Here is a 16929-nt window from a genome sequence, read left to right as displayed (position 1 = left end):
GTTTTTTTTGCATTTTTTACAAACGAACGGCACTTTTATGGACTATATTATTGTTGTAATATGTTTTACTGTTTTAAAACACTAATATTTGTGTTTAGTGAAGTCTCCCGAGAATAACAGTACCCCCCATGTACAGGTTTCATGGTGTTTTGGAAAGTTAGAGAGTCACATATAAGGCTTGCATTTCATTTTTTTGACATTGAAATTTGCCAGATTGGTTATGTTGCCTTTGAGAGCATATGGTAGCCCAGGAATGAGAATTACCCCCATGATGGCATACCATTTGCAAAAGTAGGCAACCCAAGGTATTGCAAGTGGGGTATGTCCAGTCTTTCTTAGTAGCCACTTAGTCACAAACACTGGGCAAATATTCGTTTTTTGCTTTTTTAACACAAAAACAAATATGAACGCTAACTTTGGCCAGTGTTTGTGAATAAGTGGCTACTAAAAAGACTAAACATACCCACCTTTCAATACCTTTGGTTGTCTACTTTTTCAAATGGTATGCCATTATGGGGGTAATTCTCATTGCTGGGCTACCACACCGTCTTAAAGGTAACATTGCCAATCTGGCAAATTTCTATTTGAAAATGGAACGTTCTATATTTGACCCTGTAACTTTCCAAAACACCATAAAACCTGTTAATGGGGGGTACTGTTGTACTCGTGAGACATCGCTGATTACAAATATGTGCATTTTTGTGCAGTAAAACCTAACAGTATTATGACATTCACAGCTAAAATGTCAGACGGAAATGCAAATTTTAAAAAAAATCTTATTTTCTCAATTTTTTTTAACATTTTATTCATAATAAATTATGTTCCATATATGAATAGTTAATGATAAATTAAAGCCCTGTTTCTCCTGAACAAAATGATATATAATAAGTGTGGGTGCATATAATATGAAAGAGGGGAACTACGGGTGAACAGACATATAGCGCAAATTCCAGTTTTTGTTTACATTTTGTTTTGATCAGAACGTGCACTATTGACTCCGTCCTGAAGGGGTTAAACTATAAAGTGCAAGTTGCTTCTCCCTTTTCTCAGAGTCAATGGAACCTGGCTCTGGGTACAATCGCTTAAGTGCCTGTAAAGATGGCACCACCCTTCTTTTAGGAAGCAGAAGTGGAGGAAGCCGGAATAGGTCTAAAATAAGAGTGTATTGTATATTAAAACACATAAATTAAACAAAATAAATAATAATCAAACATTAAAAAGTGTCCCAAAAAGGCATCTCATGCCGAGACACGTTTCTCCCAGATCACTGGGCTTTCTCAATCAGTGTGTGGTCACAGCTGCTTCCTCTTGTCTTTAAATATCCCCGCCGGGTTTTCCTATTGGTCCATGCAAATCCCGTACTTTACCATAGAGGTCTCTATTTTTATCTTTTATCCCCTGAGGACATTAGTTGACACAACAAAAGGGTTAAGTACCATCAGGCGACACAGAAGCTGTTGTGATTTGAGTCTGTCCTTTTAGAGGCTCTAATCAATGTGAGTTTACACCTCATAGTTTATGTTATATTGTACGTATATAACACAGATTTATGCTATGTTGTGTTTCCTTTTTTTCCCCACAATAATGTTCATCTAATATACAACGTGGCATTTGAAGTAAGTGAATACCACTCTCCTATTTTTTTCTTACGCTATCTATAGCGCTCCACTTAAATATAGGGCAAAGGTGCGACTATTTTTCAAACCTTGATCTATATAATCTTCTTCTACATACATTCATACTAGTGGGTAAGAGAGATTCCCGCTAGAGTGTGAAGTGGCTGTCACTTATATACTGTTTGTATAATTATTAAAGTGCACTTTTCACAGTTTTATTTGGTATTTATACACAACTAATAATCTTTTTATTTTGGCGCTCCTCAATGGTTAACCTGTTGTGAGAGCCCAGCTCTTGCATAGGTAGATGTTTGCCATTTTGCCCATATTTTAGCATATATGTTCATCTGATTGTTCTTAAGATAAAATCTATTCTCCACTGTGCACTGGTAGTTTATTTGGTTTAATATTTAGTACCAATTTTAATGATCTTGCATTTTCAAGTTTCTCACCATGCAAATGTTAACTGCTAGCATAATATGGATCGTTAAAAAGGAGCAGGGTTTATCACATTGTGAAGGTCTAAATGGAGGAGGAGGAACTGTGGGGTCAAAGGGGCATCCTTCCCTGTAAGCTCTTTTAAGAGGTCTCCAAGATTCAGTTTTATAACGTCTAACTTTGAGCATTCCCACCAAATATGGTAGTGAGATCCGTTCTTACATCTCCAGCATTGATCGGATTAATCACTATAAATTTTGTTTAGCTTTGTTGGAACCAAATACCATCTATATAGAATTTTGTAAAAAAAAAAACTCTACCAAACTGACACAATGGGTATTCTGTTAGAGCCTCTTTATACTCTGTTTCCAAAATGTTATTTCAAACGATTTCTTAAAGTTGAGTTCCCATTTTATCATTGGGGGCTCTTTAACAAAGGTCTCAGAAGCAGACAAATTTAAGTGATCGAGAAATTATTTTTGAAGGATTGTGGTTTCCCAAGTATTCAGTAGTCTCATTATATTCTATTTGTTTTATAGCTAAATAATATTTGACTCTCAAGTACATAAATAGGTCGCTTGAAGCAAGAGAGTAATTACATTTAAGTTGTTGGAATGGCAGTAATTTGCCATTAAAGTATATGTTTGATACCTGGTGGATTCCACAGTTCCTCCAATTCCTCAGATCCATATCTCTATTCTATTCGTTTGATCAATTTTTCCTTATGAATTTTGCAGTATTTAGAATTGCTCTGGTGATTGGATTTACAGTGATTTTCTCTAAGGGACATTTACTATCTATCCAAAAACAATCATAAAGTATATCTGTTTTAAACTCCTGAGCTTCCGTTTTCTTCCATAGATTTATACTGATATTACTTGAATCCCAAGCTAAAAAATGGATTAGCATACAGGCTTTGTTTAATGCGAAGATGTCTGAAAACTGTAGACCTCTATTCCTTCTTCATCTCTTCAGAATTCTCTGTGAAATTCTAGGTTTATTAAATGCCCAAATATACTTGGAAATACTGGATTGAAAAGAGCTCAAGATTTTGTTACTTACTCTAACTGGGATTGTTCTGAACAGATAAGTGTGCTCTGGGAGTAGGTAAGATCTAGCTAGTAGATTCTATTTTCCCTATCCAAGATAGTTCATTTGTTTTCCATTTTATAAGGGAGGTCCTAAAATGTTCCTGTAGATTTAAATAATTACATTCAATCAATTCTTAGATGAAATATGGAATCTTTATTCCTAGATATTCTATAAACTTAAGCTCCCAGTAAACTTATACATAAACTTAAGATGGACCTTATCTAGAGCAGATAACCCGAATGTCAAGATCTGGGCCTTAGTAATGTTTAGTTTAAGATTTGAAAATTCGCTATACTCAGAGATCGCTTTCATCGCGATCGGAATCCTGCAGTTGTATAAAGCATTTTGCCATAGCAGATATTTCCCAAAAGGATTTTCGTTCTTCAAACCGTTAAAAAAAAAAAAATTGGTCTTATATTAGAAACAATTGTAAAATGGCAATATCTTACCTCTCACTCAAGGTTGTTTCAAGCGCATCTGGCAGAAACTAATAACTTAATACAGCAGCAAACCAAGTCTAGTTTCACGCTAGAATAAATGACCTATGCTAGGCAAGAGGAACTTACATTTTTTGTTTTTATTGAACCACACTCCCTCAAAAGGAGAATTTTTCATTCTTAGAAATGTAACAATTTTTTTTCTTAACTGTATATTGGTAACCTAGTCTCATAATAGATTCCATGACAAAGCACTCTGGTTTTTGGTGGCCTCTTTGTTGCGGTGTGGCAGCAGCCATTCTCCTGAGAGGCATGTGGACATTTGTATTAGCATGTTCTCCTGTCAGGTATTATTTTCAGATAATTTGAATTGTTGCTAATAAATACAATGGTGTTTAAACTCTGTTTTTGTCTATGTATATCATGACTTGTTAAAAGTCACAGATAGAGACCGCAATGTTGCCTAAGTGAGGTGCTCCCCTAAAGAGCCTCTTGAGCTTTGGATTGCTCATTCTTTCTTTCATACATAGTTTCACACTAGAATCAATGACCCAAGCTAGGACATTTTTTTTAATATTTTGTTATTGAACAATGCTACCCCAAATTTTAGTTTTTTGATTTTCTTTCTCAAAAAAAGTTAACAAAACAAAATCATGAATAAAGTATCATGAAATACATTTTGTCAACCTGAATTTTTTTGTTTTTTTTTCTGTTGAAGTGCTTTGGAAAATGCACAAGTCTAGTATTTATTTTTGTAAGAATCTTCATATGCACTAAAGTCATAGAATGTAATGAAAGATAGATTTGCAAGTCTTCCACCAAAAAGATCTCCTATTTACACTATTCCAGCAGATGTCTTCTGCCTTAGTTTGATGTATGGCTCAGATGAGAGATATCCAATTAGATTGATTGTTCTGCAGGTGTACACAGCTATGGATGATGACACAAGTCAGTACGCCTTTGTCCCATCTCTCCATAGAAAGAGTCTTCAATGGACAGGTGAGCATATGTCTCAAAAGTCAAAAGATCTACTGAGTTTCTCCATGTCAACAGTAGCTCAATAATTTGTCTGGAGAATATTAAGCAGGCAAGTTTTAGTGTTTATGCAGGAGCTAATAACCTGATGAGCATATTATTTTTTATTATCTAGAAATTCTTTTTATACCTGCAATTTCTTTATACAGCTATCCAGAAGTTCTGAATACAGTATGTGTAATGATGGTATAGTTAGCCTTGACTATGACTTTATAAATATCCAAGACCAGCAGTAGCAGCAGCGGCCTCATTAGAGAAACTTACCATCAGGAGCAAGACAGACAGGATTATTGAACTCATCATATGTTGCACTTACTAATATTAATTTAAGGGCTTTATCTGAAGGACTAAACTGTGTACCTAATAATAGGAGTGATACATTTCATACTTAAATAGATTTCCAAATGTTTTACATAGTAATCTTAAAATATTTTTTGCAGATCTCACTCCGAGATCAATGAAAGCTCCAAGAGACAGACAGTGATCCCTTAGCAGATGCCACATTACCTTATATTCAGAGGGTTAATCTGGATCTGTGTAAGTCAAAGAGGTTCTTTTTTCCCCCCTCTTACTTCCAATAGTTCAGTGGTTAAGATAATATTCACCTTGGGATAGGCTCTTCAAGAAATTCAATCTAAAGTTGAATGAGAAGAAAGTCTTGCAGGAATTAGGAAGTAACAGGAATATTGTTACCAAGTCTGTGTATAAGGGGGGCTGATAGTGATACAGAAAATATCAGATTACTATAAAGAGACAATGGGACAGCTTCATGATAGATCTAATTATAGATCCAATTATAAAATTCTGAAGATAAATCTCATATGTGGTTAAGATTATTGTGATTTTAGTAAATAGACAATTGATTAATAATGTTATTACTCATTCACAGAAGGATTTTCTTATTAATAAATTCTCATTCTTTGTAATTGCTGTTTCCTAAATCTTCCTAAAGATGCAGAATGGTTCCTGTCATCCACATGGATGTCCCATTGTTGTTGGCATGGGCTCTGTAGCAGACCACGGGCAACCCTACTGGTTACCTCAGCTAATTCCTTCACTCAGCCAATCTGGAACCAATAAAACATGCAGACATACATTCCCCCCAGTAACCAGATGAAACATAGTTCTGGGAGTAAACTGATTTATTTTTGATAATCACCAAGATACAGAAAAATACTTCAGGCCCAATGGGTGTTGCCACCCCTTGGGTCTTCTATCTTTAAGAGTGCAGCGCTGTATTGAATGTGAGAACACAGTGAATTACCTGTGATTCAAAGACAATTATCCTTTATATTCTCCAATGTAGTGTACATACAAAAGAAAACAGAAATATATACAGATAATTGTGCAGTATATTAGATACTGTAGTGAAGACTTAAGTGAGTAACAGATATATCTACACTCACATTTTTTAGAGCCTTTTCAAGTAAATAAGGCTCTAAACTTCCGCATGTCTGTCTCTTTAAAGGTAGATCACACGACCCCTCTCTCCAAGGTAAAGTGTGTATTTTCCTCTCCACAGCGTATATAAAAGACACAGAATTATCGAACTAAGTGTAGCATCCTTTGTAATATCTCCGTATATTCAGATAATAGGTTAAAGTGCTCACCTTGTTTAGAGCCTTTTGGTAACTGGCTCTAAGTATGTAGGCCTAGTGTCAATTTGTGGGGTGGCACTGCCCCTTCCCTGGAATCACTGGTGCTGGATACAGTGGATTGTATAAAATAAAGGAATTTATTACAGAATATATAAAATCAGTATAAAAGTATGTTTCTAGAAAATAAAAAATAAATAAGAACAAAGTATTTGCAAGTATTAGTGGTTTAAGAAAAAATAGTGAGTCCACTTTAAAAGCCAAAACGCGTTTCGCCGGTAAAAAACGTCTTCCTCAGTCAGCTTGTGAATGTCCTCTTGGTATTCTGTGTTTTAAGCGTCCAAAATCCCGCCTAAAATGTCTTCCTCCAATCGGAAGGGTCCTTTGTGTCACGTGACGCGGCTAGAAAGCCGTCGGGTCACTTCCGGGTTTTGATTTTGATATTGTTGTCTTCTATAAAAATAGTTAAATCTAAAAAATTGACACTTTCTTTACTGTATTCTGCACGAGCTAAATACAAGCCACCCTTTTTTCCCACTGTATCCAAGATCTGCATGTTTTCTATATAAGAGACACTATTGCTTTAAATAGAGATCAATTGCATAATTAATAATATTTATTGGTTTGAACAAAATTGAAGTTGTTTTTTACCAGAAAATTAGAATATGTGTGGAGAAATATGAATGTATAAGCAGGATTATATAAAGATGCATATTTTAAAATATAAGCCACATAAAATAACATTTAACTATACATTTCTTTCTTTTATTTCCATTGTAACTGTATATGAGCCTAAGTAGGCTCCAATATGAACTTGATAATCCCCTATTGAGGACTATATTTCCCACAAACAACCGGACGAAAACCGGAAGTGACGCGCTGAGCGCAAAGCACTATGGACCTTGTAGTGCCGAAAACCCGGAAGTGACGCAACGGCTTTCTAGCCGCGTCACGTGACACAAAGGACCCTTCCGATTGGAGGAAGACATTTTAGGCGGGATTTTGGACGCTTAAAACACAGAATACCAAGAGGACATTCACAAGCTGACTGAGGAAGCCATTTTTACCGGCGAAACGCGTTTTGGCTTTTAAAGTGGACTCACTATTTTTTCTTAAACCACTAATACTTGCAAATACTTTGTTCTTATTTATTTTTTATTTTCTAGAAACATACTTTTATACTGATTTTATATATTCTGTAATAAATTCCTTTATTTTATACAATCCACTGTATCCAGCACCAGTGATTCCAGGGAAGGGGCAGTGCCACCCCACAAATTGACACTAGGCCTACATACTTAGAGCCAGTTACCAAAAGGCTCTAAACAAGGTGAGCACTTTAACCTATTATCTGAATATACGGAGATATTACAAAGGATGCTACACTTAGTTCGATAATTCTGTGTCTTTTATATACGCTGTGGAGAGGAAAATACACACTTTACCTTGGAGAGAGGGGTCGTGTGATCTACCTTTAAAGAGACAGACATGCGGAAGTTTAGAGCCTTATTTACTTGAAAAGGCTCTAAAAAATGTGAGTGTAGATATATCTGTTACTCACTTAAGTCTTCACTACAGTATCTAATATACTGCACAATTATCTGTATATATTTCTGTTTTCTTTTGTATGTACACTACATTGGAGAATATAAAGGATAATTGTCTTTGAATCACAGGTAATTCACTGTGTTCTCACATTCAATACAGCGCTGCACTCTTAAAGATAGAAGACACCCATTGGGCCTGAAGTCTTTTTCTGTATCTTGGTGATTATCTTTTTATGGTGGGTTGTGAGGAGTACCCATAGAGTGTATACAGCAGCTACAATTTATTGTTCACATTTATTATTCAGCGCCACATATTCCACACCTATTGTAAATTTTTCAATTCTGATTTATTTTTGACCACACACAACTGTTATGCACAGACCCCTACATCTCCAATACAATAACACAGGGGTATCAATCCCAAGATCCTCTGTTCCTGAGAGATAATTGCATGAGGAAAAACATATAATTCAATTATCTCTCAAGTACAGAAATTGCATACAAAATATACAGTACTCCAAAAGTGCCCCCACCATAACTAGGAACCCCACAAACGTTATATCCCTGGATAGCCCTGATATGAGTATATAACATATCCAAACATCACTCAGATCGGTTTGGTGAAACGGGAATGCCACCGGGGTAAAGTTTTGACCGACCGGACACGAGGCACTAACCCAAAACAGTTCCAAGGAAATAGGTGTCCTGGCCGGTCTCTGTTCGGGGGTTCCTGTGCGAACACCATTCAAGGGATTCTCTGAGTTTTAGGGTATGAATGCTCTCCCTGTTCGGTAGTTCATATCTCTTGAACATCGTTCGCATAGCTGGTTAGGAAATAGAATGGGTAGTGGTCCAATCTTTACCGGGATTCATGTGAGTGCTGAGCCGAAAAGAGTTCCAGGCACTCTATGCCCACGTTCAGGAGACAAGATGGCCGCCATTCTTTTGTTGACCACATGTGTTCGGTTATACGAAATGGTGGCCACCCAAGGGAAGCATTTATTACTTCCCTTGTGGTTTCACACTTAAGTTGCTGGTGTAAAAATTCTAATAGGACTACAGGGGTTCTCCTTGTTTGGTAGAGGAATGAAGTGAGTTTGTATATAACAACTCCCGAATGGAAAAGGGAAAAAACACACAAAAGGGACCAAAACGTACAAAATTGGGGGTAGGTCCGCCACAGGCTCTAGCTCTGATAATTTTATTTGACAGGTTTTTTTAAACCTCTGGCCCCTGCTAGTTTTTCATATATTGAGTATACAAAGGGCTTCCTGGTTAAAACCTTAGACTTTAACCCCTTAAGGACCAAACTTCTGGAATAAAAGGGAATCATGACGTGTCACACACGTCATGTGTCCTTAAGGGGTTAAAATTGAACCTCAAGATTAGGTTGGATACTTGATGTATCTAATCTTTAAACTACAATTACACATAGCAAAGGTCTAAAAGTGGTACAGAAGGCTTTGGGAAATTAGAACATACCTACTAAACCACTGGACTTTGTTTTGAATTTGTTAGAAATAATATTGCCAAAATTTTACTTTTAGTTATCAAAAGACATATTATGAACAGGTGATTGTGATAGGTGTCAATATGAAAGGTTTCAAAATATGTGGGGTTTTTTGTGCAGGAATAATCATTGTTAATTTTGCATATATTGGCTGTGACTTTGATGTTAGGACAAAAGCATTAGTGAGCTTCGATATGCATAAATGAGCATTAAGACATAAACTATGAACTAATAGCTAAATTGATTTAGTAACCGGATACCTAAAACAATAATATCCAAAAGACATATGTAACTGGGAATTATTGAGTGTTATATTTCCTAAAAATATGTTTGAACACATCTACCACAGGCTGCTTTAGTTTTTGATTTCCCATTATTAGGACTGCTGCATTCAGTGATGGAAAAATGGAGACAAACACTATTGATATGGTAAAAGAAAAGGTTTCAAACCTAATCACAGTTGTGAATAGTATAGATTGAGACAGATAGAAAATAGTGCATAGTATTAGGAGTAAAGTAACCGTTCTAGCTGCAGTGAATAACTTTTGAAGTTGCGACTTCCTGTTAATGTTGTCATTTCTTTTCATATTTCCTACGTGTCTCAAGAGGGAGTAGAGGATGGAGATCGTTGCAATAAAAAAAATGGCAAACGCTATAGAGGAAAATGCAAGATATATCCCCATGCCACAATATGAACAGTAACTGACAGGAATTAATTTGAAGGAGGTCACATTATCTCTGATCTCTGTTTTCTCAAGAAAGTTTATATCGGTTGTAAACAGGATACTTTGTAGCACTGAGAGAAACATTGAACCAATAAGAATCTTAGTCACCTGTTTATCCATTTTCTGACGCAGCCACTTAGTGGCTCTGTGTTGGAGGTTTGTGATCTTCATGCTGCAGTAGACAGAGTACAATGTATTGCACAACACGCTGGAGGACACTAAAACCAAACCAAGGAAACTGAATAGTTTTTGATAAAAGATGAATGACATATAATTTGTCCATAAATAACTGCACAACATGTTGGCGATCATATAGATCTGGATAAGGAGATTAGTAGAACTGATGCTAATAATCAACTTGTCTCCTGGTGACAGGCTTCTTACTTTGGCCCATTCTTTTAAACTTGATGCTATGATGTAAATATTGTCTAATGTTCCAATGACAATACAAACAGACTGACGAGTTAAAATATCTTGATTGTAGTACTTCTCCATTCTGTCTATTAAATTGCCAGTTGTCCGAGTACTTGAAGAGTTTTCCTCACAATCTGCAATTCTATCTACTGTCTCTCTTTAACAGAATCCTTTCGATGCACCTCTGCTCTTTGTTTCTGCTGTATAGGAAAACTGATATGTTTCATGTTATTTGGATATACGCACTGACAAAGGATACCATGCAAAATCCAGCTGCTGTCAAATTCTCATACTCCGTATATACTAGACTTGGAGATTCATTTCGGACTGAACTGCAATTCAGAAGAATTTGGGCTGAATAGGTGATGAACCAAAAATCTGATTTCCAAGTTATCGCATGCCAGAACCTTGGAGGAACCAACTTGAGCAAGCGCATTTAAAAAATAGTTTGCTTCAGAATGTTGTTCATGGCACCAGAAAAAAGGAGGTAAAAAAAAAGATGATGATTGGTTAGGGGACTTCCAGTAAATGTTGATTTTGTTCTTTTTCTGCTTGATACTCTGGGAATCTCGATACACAGTTTCACTATTTATAGTTGTATTTATGTATATAATTATTGTACTGTATATATACAATAATAATAAATATACCATTTTCGGTTTGCTGCACCATTAATACAGTCTCCCATCGAATTATAGCAGTAGGGGAAGTTGCACCCATTTGACTGAGCCTTTCACATCTGCAGTTTTTTTAGTTTTTTTCTTTTGCTTTACAGGGTTTCAACACATTTAGAGAGAGTTATATTTAGGCTGCTGAAAGATTGCTCTGCAGTGATCTCTATTGATTCACCACAGTAATAGCTTGTCACTATATTTCTATAAGGGTGACTGAGTGAGGAGCCATAGTGACCTCTAGCGGTTCTCTGGAAGAATAACATTCAGATTGCTTGCAAAAGGAGTTATATACCACTATTTTTACAACAAAATTTTAAAGTCATGGGAGAGAGCGGGCTACTAATGATGATTTGTCCCAGACTACAGTGCTACTGCTAAGCCCCTAAAAGACCTGATTAAGAAGAACCTCCCTAGGCCATGTGGTCTCCCAAATGTGAAACAGCTTTCCAGTCTATAAAACAAGCCCTGATTAATGTCCCTGTCTTGGCAGCCCAAGAGCCGAACAAATGTTTTATTTATTTTACACAGACACCTCAATTTTTGGACTGGGGGCAGTTTTGAGCTAGGTCAGGGAGGGTGGAGGAGATCCTGTTGCCTTCATGCAGGGCCGGCTCTAGACTTTGTGAGGCCTTAGGCAAAACTCAGACATGAAGCCCCGCCCCCACACTAACACCATTAGTGAAAAAAATAGGGGTTGCCTTGTGTGTGCATAAGGAGCTGTACCTATATTGAATGACGAGCTTGCAGCGTTGGATGCAGAGAGGTAGTCTCTGTATTCATCTTCAGAGGCTTGCATTGTCACAGCTCCCTATGCCGCTGCATTGTGAGCACTTTGAATGTAGTTATGGCATAATTTGCAATTATGCTAATTATTTATAAAAGATTGCTGGGTATGGTTGCAACGCCTTGCAGTCATGTATACATAAGTACCAGTGTGAAGGGGTTATTTGAAACAAAAATGAACATTTTGCTTGGGCTTTTAAAAAATAATGTACCAAATAAATAAGTAACAGATAAAAAAACAATGTCATAGACCTTTCCACACATATTCTAAATTCCCTTACATGTATATTATCATATATGTGTTTCCCCATGTATTGTATTGTTGCTTGCAACTTTATCTTTGCATTGCCCATATCATCCGACAATCACATTGCAGACAGACACACACACACACTAATACATGAACACATATAAACACTAATACACAAATACAGTGCCTTGCAAAAGTATTCACCACCACCCACCCCAAAGGGGGTGGATACATACGCACATGCCAATTTCTGTTTCCTATTTCTAAAAAAATGGTTTTATGTATATATTTTTCTCATTTCACTTCACCAACTTAGACTATTGTGTTCTGATCCATCACATAAAATTCAGATTAATAAAACATAGAACTTAAGGCTGTAATGTAACAAAATAGTTAGAAAGTCAAGGTGGTGAATAATTTTGCTAGGCACTGTATATACACACAAACACACATTCATACATACATACATACATACACACATGCTACCTTTAACATTGGTGCTTTGTCCCCAGTAAAGTACAGTAGGTTGCATTCTCTGATATATGGAGGAGCCTGTAACAAAACACATCAAAGTCAAATAAATCTGTGTGTAATAGAAGACTATCAGCTTTTCAGTAGTTTGTATAAATGTAATCACTGTAATTATAGTCTATTTTTTTTTTAATTATTATTTCTGTTTCATGGCTGAAAAACTATTGGCTGATAATCCTATTTTCTACGGATAAGATAACTACAACGCATCCTTTCTCCAGTTTTCTTGTTTTTAATTATTTAAGCAGAAAAAAATAGAAGCTTGTTAGTAGCCGTTATTAAAGTGCCATTACATTCATTGGAGCGGAACAATCTAGAATAACTTGCAAATTCAAACAAGCCATGCAGCAGATGGCGTGCTAAAAAAAAAAAAGGTTCAAATCCACCATGTATCCTCAGGACGTTCTAAAACAAAACAGATAAAAACACCCTGTATGAAAGCTTAAGCTCCACTCTTATTTTAAATGTATTAGAGAGCAAATGCATTAAAAAGTAATACAAATTTGCACTTTTAAATCCAGCGCTTGCTGCAAATCCCAACAATCTTCTCACCAAAGCCCATTCCTACTACTGTTTTACAGACTTCTCTGCCAACCCTGACATGTAATGCCACAAGCACTTTAATTGACAAAAATAAAATACATTTTATGTTATTTTAGTTGCTGCCAAGTGACTGCTATATAATTTTGAAGCTGTATCCTATAGTTTTCAAGGAGAGAACAAAAACGCACTAAGAATCGACACAGTAGAGGTCATACTTGTGTTTGGCTGTAACTCTCGAAACAAGACGCAAAGGAGACCATGCATCATGTAGGTCACATCTCTTCCTTGCAGCGAAAGCTAGAATTACTTAAACTGTCTCGCTCTTGTCTAATGAATAGTCAGGGAATGGTACTAGAGATAGCTGCTGTCAGGTCACCCATAAAGTGGCCTTCATCTTGAACCCAGAATGCCATGCTAGAACATGGAACTTATCCTACGCTAACCTGCCACATCACTCACAGACAATCATTGTCATCCAGGCTGGATGAATTTGACATGGATAATGTAGAAATGTTAATTATAGGAAACATAGCGACTAACGATAAGTGCAGTGATGAGATTGCTTAGAGTACCCCTTTACTGAAGCATGCAGCAGTTATAGATATTGATACAATATTTTCTCAACAGAAACACACTTAACTTGATGATATTCCTGAAATAAAGTCATCATATACAAGGCACATTACATATTCATAAAATCGTTGTATTCCGTATTAAATTGGCTACTGCTCGAGGTACCACTGAGACATACCTATTGAAACCATGTGCCTTTACCAATCCAACACTCCCACATACGGTCTTCCAAATAAACACAAGTCTTGCACCACATTCCATCATTGTATCAAAGTAACACAGAAATTAGTAAAATAATACCCTGTTTAAAAGAAAAGGCACAAATCGTATTAAACTATGGAAGTATGTCAACCACTTAGAGTCTAGAATTCAAAAACGAAATGTCAAACACTGCTTCAGTGTTAACCCAGTGCTGCACAGTCCAGAGCACTACCATCAACCAAGTGCATATAGAACACAAAGAACTCAATGAGTGTGTTGGGGTACTTCTACTCAAGGTGGTGGTTTTTGGATCAGACTAGCCTTTCTCAAAGCTTGTTGGAGCTGAAAGGTGGCCCTGAGTGGGTAGAATAAAGGTATCCGAACACATGCTTTCACGGTCTATGACACATCAAAAGAGAAATATACAAAAGACACCATAAAGAAAATTCATTACATTCGTAAATGTCATATGAATTATCTTCCCATCTGATAAGGGGAGAAGTGTATATGTTGTCATGACAACTACAGAAAAGACTCCTGGTTCTATATGCTGGTAGAGGTTATAGAGATGGAATGAACACAGATCAGAGGTCTTAAACACATACCACATGGCAAATAACCAGGACAACAAACAATAATGAATCAAAAGAGGAAAACAATGCTATTCATTAATGAGATGGAACTTCAAAGAGGTATTTAATTAGTTTGACAACAACATCTATGATTCTAGTGAATATCTGTAGTTTACATATAAATATTGTTATATACACTGTGTGCAGAATTATTAGGCAAATGAGTATTTTGACCACATCATCCTCTTTATGCATGTTGTCTTACTCCAAGCTGTATAGGCTCGAAAGCCTACTACCAATTAAGAATATTAGGTGATGTGCATCTCTGTAATGAGAAGGGGTGTGGTCTAATGACATCAACACCCTATATCAGGTGTGCATAATTATTAGGCAACTTCCTTTCCTTTGGCAAAATGGGTGAAAAGAAGGACTTGACAGGCTCAGAAAAGTCAAAAATAGTGAGATATCTTGCAGAGAGATGCAGCACTCTTAAAATTGCAAAGCTTCTGAAGCGTGATCATCGAACATTCAAGCGTTTCATTCAAAATAGTCAACAGGGTCGCAAGAAGCGTGTGGAGAAACCAAGGCGCAAAATAACTGCCCATGAACTGAGAAAAGTCAAGCGTGCAGCTGCCAAGATGCCACTTGCCACCAGTTTGGCCATATTTCAGAGCTGCAACATCACTGGAGTGCCCGAAAGCACAAGGTGTGCAATACTCAGAGACATGGCCAAGGTAAGAAAGGCTGAAAGACGACCACCACTGAACAAGACACACAAGCTGAAACGTCAAGACTGGCCAAGAAATATCTCAAGACTGATTTTTCTAAGGTTTTATGGACTGATGAAATGAGAGTGAGTCTTGATGGGCCAGATGGATGGATTGGTAAAGGGCAGAGAGCTCCAGTCCGACTCAGACGCCAGCAAGGTGGAGGTGGAGTACTCGTTTGGGCTGGTATCATCAAAGATGAGCTTGTGGGGCCTTTTCGGGTTGAGGATGGAGTCAAGCTCAACTCCCAGTTTCTGGAAGACACCTTCTTCAAGCAGTGGTACAGGAAGAAGTCTGCATCCTTCAAGAAAAACATGATTTTCATGCAGGACAATGCTCCATCACACGCGTCCAAGTACTCCACAGCGTGGCTGGCAAGAAAGGGTATAAAAGAAGAACATCTAATGACATGGCCTCCTTGTTCACCTGATCTGAACCCCATTGAGAACCTGTGGTCCATCATCAAATGTGAGATTTACAAGGAGGGAAAACAGTACACCTCTCTGAACAGTGTCTGGGAGGCTGTGGTTGCTGCTGCACGCAATGTTGATGGTGAACAGATCAAAACACTGACAGAATCCATGGATGGCAGGCTTTTGAGTGTCCTTGCAAAGAAAGGTGGCTATATTGGTCACTGATTTGTTTTTGTTATGTTTTTGAATGTCAGAAATGTATATTTGTGAATGTTGAGATGTTATATTGGTTTCACTGGTAAAAATAAATAATTGAAATGGGTATATATTTGTTTTTTGTTAAGTTGCCTAATAATTATGCACAGTAATAGTCACCTGCACACACAGATATCCCCCTAAAATAGCTATAACTAAAAACAAACTAAAAACTACTTCCAAAAATATTCAGCTTTGATATTAATGAGTTTTTTGGGTTCATTGAGAACATGGTTGTTGTTCAATAATAAAATTAATCCTCAAAAATACAACTTGCCTAATAATTCTGCACTCCCTGTAGAGGCTTGTTTCTAAGTGGCTTTGTAAAGAAGTTAAATATTCACCTGTTCTAAGAATTAAAACAAACACAAAGCAGTCTATTTTGATGCTGAATGCACTTTTTATGGTTTGAAGACACAAATACATCAGTCATTAATATGTGTCATGGTGGTCGAGTATAGAGAATGGAATTCCATTTATACACAGTGCAAGCCTGATTTCATTAAATTCTCACTGCTTTTAAATAACAAAGACCCCAGCTGCCTGGTACATGCAGCAGTCCCCTGATGTTACATCTGCCATTTTGAAAAAGGGAATAAATCGTCGGGTAAGTATATCGTAAATGTATGCAGGAGCACTCTAAGCACCATACCCATTACCACTTGTTGTAATGCTTTTGGCGCCAGGAGTCACCTTTTGCCATACTCACATTTAAATAGTTTTTAAACATTTTGCTGCTTACCTGGGTCCATCAGTTTGGCCCTTCTTCATAGACACTGGTAAAGTGAAAGTTCCTACTTCTGCATTAACAATATCCATTCCCACGGTTTTTGTATGGACAGCACTCTTTGCCAATTAATTCTATCCAAATGGAAGATAGAACTTACTCTTCATAGTGTAACAGCAAAGTAGTCCTGGCACTTAAGGTCTTCATACATCAGCAGATTTATTGGAAAAA

General features: G+C 36.8%; 1 protein-coding gene across 1 annotated transcript in view; it reads right to left on the bottom strand.

Annotated features, from left to right (window-relative positions):
* LOC134575555 (tumor necrosis factor receptor superfamily member 1A-like) overlaps positions 1 to 16929 on the bottom strand; it is a 486416-nt gene that overhangs the window by 156802 nt on the left and 312685 nt on the right. The window lies entirely within an intron of this gene.

Source organism: Pelobates fuscus, chromosome 10 (genome assembly GCF_036172605.1).
Source record: "Pelobates fuscus isolate aPelFus1 chromosome 10, aPelFus1.pri, whole genome shotgun sequence".
Classification (NCBI taxonomy): Eukaryota; Metazoa; Chordata; class Amphibia; order Anura; family Pelobatidae; genus Pelobates; species Pelobates fuscus.
Note: the sequence above shows the minus strand (reverse complement) of the source record. Positions and strands in the feature narration are given on the sequence as shown.